The 4,908-nt window shown below is 34.8% G+C and overlaps 1 pseudogene; it reads right to left on the bottom strand.

The window, feature by feature from the left end:
• Positions 1-2,339: 2,339 nt before the first annotated feature.
• Positions 2,340-4,332, bottom strand: LOC100818690 (myb-related protein 330-like; annotated as a pseudogene).
• Between the last annotated feature and the right edge of the window lie 576 nt (positions 4,333-4,908).

Raw genomic sequence — 4,908 nt, forward strand, 5'->3', positions numbered from 1 at the left:
CATATCTTTAATACTATTTCTCTTCCCCTTTTCCTATGTGTCTTTGTTAATTATACTTTATTTACTTTTATGACAAATTCAAATGGTGCTCGAACTCCTCAGCCCTCAGGTAGCTAGCTAGCTTGCAGCTGCATCGGCATGTTTTCCTTTCTAACAAATGCTAATAAGTATCAATAAAATATTAGTTAAGAAAATAAAATATCAAGTAGTACTTAATTAAAAATAATATATCATATTAAAAATACAAAAAAATAAAAAAAAATATTTTGTACATAAGATTTTCCGGCAAAATATCAGAGATCGACTAATAATTCCTCAAAGTATCAAGTTCTAACCCTTGTCATATATTTAAAGGATATATTTATTTGTCAACCATATCACATCATTAGTTAATATTTTTAAAATAATTAAAATATTTAATCAAGTATAATAACTAGCAAATGATCTTATTTATTGGCAGTGGATAGGTTAATTATTCATTTCAGCAAATCAAAAGAGAGAAGGTTTGACACGCTCCATAATAAAGGTTTTACAGTGGCTCATTTAATCATAACTTTGAACCTGCTTTTCACAGCAATTTTATTGCCTCTGATTTTGCTCAAAACCAAACAACTTTTTATCACAGAGACACGTATAACTGCCTCCACAATCAGAACCTCTTTGATTTTGATAATTACTGAGGCTTGGCGGCAGGAACTAGCTTTCGTAATTTGCAATAATATGTGTACATGTTAAGCTAGCTGTGGCTTAATTATGTATCTTTTTGTCAATGTCTATCATAATTTGAACCTTTAGATCAATTGCCAAAACAGCCATACATTATAAAACAGAAGCGTCAGCTTAGCCTAATTAGCACTTCAAGTTAATTAATTTATGATGTGGTTATGCACTGTCCCTCTCTTGCTTTTATGGTATGGTTATGCCTTAGTTCACAGCTGTTCTAATTGAAGAAGTAGTGACTTTCACCGTCTTAATTTGGTATATGGCAAAGTAGCAAACCAGGGTAGGACCATTTTGTGGTCCTGGCCTGAGTTACTGCACACTTTTGTTTGCTAGCCAAGTCAACACATTGCCTCAAAATTGCATGCACTGAGTCCAAACAATTAAACACCATCTATGATCTCTCATCTGATAATCACCATCACCCATGGTTTTCTAAACCTATTGGACCAATTGACTTTCTTGGATGGGTTTGCGTGAGAATTGAGAGCATGCAGCTTTAATTTATCCTGATTTATGACTCAATTAAATGGCTTATGCTATGCCTGATTGCTTATTGTGGTTGTAACAAGTACTAGAGTAGTTGGTGTACGTCATTGTGTGGGTTCTCTTCTCTCATTTCATTTGCTTTAATTGGTTATCTTTTTCATAATTAGAGAACATGTATGTGTGTGTGTGTGTATATATATATATAAGCAACACAACGAAACAGATAGGCAAATTAAGTTCAGCTGCTATAAATTCTACAGTCACATCATCCTCTGTGCTTGAAAACATAATTTCTTGAAAACTGTCAGAACCATGAAGAGCTAACTAAGATAATATATATACAAATAATCATATATAAAATGACCATGCAAGTTGTGTTCATATGTTTAGAAATCCATTACAAAATTATGAGGTAAAAGTAATTTTGTTAACATCACGACCCTATTCTACTTTTATCGATTAGATTTGCATCAAAACGCGTGCTGCAATGTTTTTAACTGCAAATCAAACATGCAATACTAAGCATGGAGTGGTTGCGCCGGTGGTGATGACTGCTATATTGTGTTTAGGAGCAGGCTGTGATGACAGCAAATTAAAGATGATTTTAAAGCTGGTTATAATTTGGAACTGTATATGCTATACACAGAACGAGAGGATCCAAGCTTTTTTAGACTTTTATCAGTTATATGGTATCTCTCTCCAATAATGCAGATTTTGGGCAGCCAATTTTAGCCTTTTGGAGGGATTCACCAAATACATGGTGCTGTCATATGCCAGCGAAAGCATCATCTACTCATTATACGGTACAACAGGATAATCTTCTTATTCAAACACTGCCAGCGCTAATATATCTCTACCAAAGCCCACTATATACATCATGTACATTTTGAGAAACACACGAGCGTGTGTCCCCATGTGTGATATTATAATAATATGATATATATATTTATAAAAGGAAGGATCAAGGAAAAAGAAATGGAATTCGTAATTTTCTGCAGTGTATGGGTTTTTGTCGTTTTTTATCATATTTTGAGTCTTTGACCAGCTGCTATAGAGGACAGCTAAAGAAACCACGACATGGATCAAGAAGAGGGGGAAAAAAAGGGGAAAGGATAATACATATTAGCAATGTAATTGCATGTGATGAATAATAATAATTCACTAATTGGAGAAGATGGAAATATTACAGTCATAAAACAAATTGGCAGCACTCAATTGAATATATCGTTATTCAAACTTTGGGTGATGAAAACAGATACATCAATAGGAATAATAGGTGCGGGGGAAGGGGGAAGGGGAATCATCTCATCTCAAATCTTTTGCTACAATCTCCTGTACTATCAACATCATTCTACTTTTGCTAACATGAAAAAAGAGTTCAAAAAAATCAAAAGAAAGAAAGAAAAGAATTTACAGTTCATATATGCTGGAATACATCAAAATTTGCTCCAGTTAGATCTTCTGAAAGTGACGTTAACGGAAAGCTAGTGAAATCTATGGAATTTTGAGTATGCAGCTGCTCTTCTTCCCATGAACTTGTCTTAAAATCCTCTGATTTTGTGGCATTTACTTGGAACTGAAACAAAGGGTCAAACTTGTTGTCACCCTCCCACAACGAGAACCCTGCATTCTCCATCATGCTGCTGCTGATAGGGTAAATAGTGCTCATGTTTGAGCTGTTGCTGGAACTTTCTTTCACCTGGTCACTCATGAACAATGAACTGATTTTGGAAGCTGAATTGTTGTCTGAAAACTCAGTCACCGACACGTTCCCGTGATCAGAATTGGTTAGACTTGGCATTGTAGAGAATACATAGCTTGAATTGGGTCCAAAGGGGTTCTGATCAGATGCTTTAAGGCTTGTCTGATACTGACTCATAGGTAAGTTAAAACCAGACTGTGCAACACCCATTGGAAAATCGTAGTAGGACAAAGGATCCAATGCTGGCTTGGTCATGAAAATTTCTCTTGAGGCTTCTTTTAGTCCTCCATCATAGTAATTGGAATCACTTATTAGAAGTGATGATCCCTGTGATGAAGGAAATATTAATGGAACTGAAGAACCTTGAGACAATGGTGTTTGCATAGGTGATAATGTCTCTGTGATTTTCTTTTCTTCCTTCACATGAGCTTCTGTGAGGGGCTTGTGTGTACTTGGGTCAATCCCTTGCTTCAGAAGCTTCTTCTTTAAACATGAATTCCAGAAGTTCTTAATCTCATTATCTGTCCTCCCTGGTAACTTGCTGCTATTTGAGCCCACCTGATATTCAAAAAGAAAACCATTTCACAACCAATCAATATATAGCAATTTTCTTGTTATGTAACATAAGGAAAAGAATTTTTATACTCCTATATCATATTGATCATCCTTCAATATATATGTTACCTGTTTCCTAGAACTTCATGAAGACTGATTATTAGATCCTCCTCTTTCTGTGAGAACATGCCTCTCTTTAAATCAGGCCTCAAATAGTTTATCCATCTCAACCTGCAACTCTTTCCACATCTTTGCAGTCCTGCAAATTCACCATGGAATGAGTTAAGAAGCTCTCTCCCATGTTTTTTTCGTTTGAAGTAATGGAAGAGAAGAAATTAAGAATATACAAGTTGTTACCAGCTAGTTTTGGAACCGAACTCCAGCATCCAACTCCAAATCTTGTTATGTAATTGAATAGCTTCTCATCTTCTTCAGGGGACCATAAGCCTTTCCTCAATTTTTGCTTCACACAACACGAATGGCGACCCATTTTGTAAGAGAGGACAGTGTGGGAATGCCAATGTTACTTACTTAATGTTGGAGGAAGAATGTGAACTCTGAAGTGGTCACTGCCTCTATATAGCGTGAAATATTACCCAGTGCTTGTGTCATTTAAAATGTTTCAAAGAGGTAGAAATATTGTTTTGTTGAGGGGGTGGAGAGGGAGTAACTCAAAAACTAATTAATTGTGTTCATTTAAAGAGAGGAGGGGCTAAATCATAAATCATACTTAGGATTGAAGTTAAGAGAGAGAGAGCCCTGAGAGGAAGGTGCAGCAATCAAGTGGGTTTTACGCAAATTCGGTGCTGCTTTTGCATTGGAATGGATTGGTTTTTAAGATATCCCTATTTCTAGAAAATTAAAAACAAATAATTAAGGGGGGTGACTCTACAAAACCTGTACAGTATGAGTGAGAATAGAGTTAAGAAGTACTTGCTGTTTTTATTAATTGTCAATTAAACACTAACTACCAAGTCTGTTTTCTTTTCGATTCCGTCTGAAATATAACCTCATATAGTAAATGATAATCATGTACATATTCTGCATGTTGTATTTCGACCCTTTTGGCGCTTTATTTGATTAATTAATAATATGGACCAATCATGACCCCACAGCTTATAATTGATCTTAGTTTTACCCTTTGACAATATGATCTAATGCCTATATGTCATTTGAGAAGGTTGCGTCTTAGTATGATTATAATTAATTAAAGACGCAAGGAGGTTTCAGGTACTTGTGTATAGTGTGGGACAAGTTCACAGGGTGAGAGGAGAGATGTCATTTCTTTTTAACCAGGGATAGTTCGTCTTTATTTAGTTTTACTTTATTATCAAAATTTGACCTTTCAAAAAAATCATAATCATTTTTAAAAAAAAACACAAAATAGTCATACAATAAAAAATCATAAATATCTAGTTATTTTAAATTTAAACAAACTATCT

This window comes from Glycine max, chromosome 17 (genome assembly GCF_000004515.6).
Source record: "Glycine max cultivar Williams 82 chromosome 17, Glycine_max_v4.0, whole genome shotgun sequence".
NCBI classification, from domain to species: domain Eukaryota; kingdom Viridiplantae; phylum Streptophyta; class Magnoliopsida; order Fabales; family Fabaceae; genus Glycine; species Glycine max.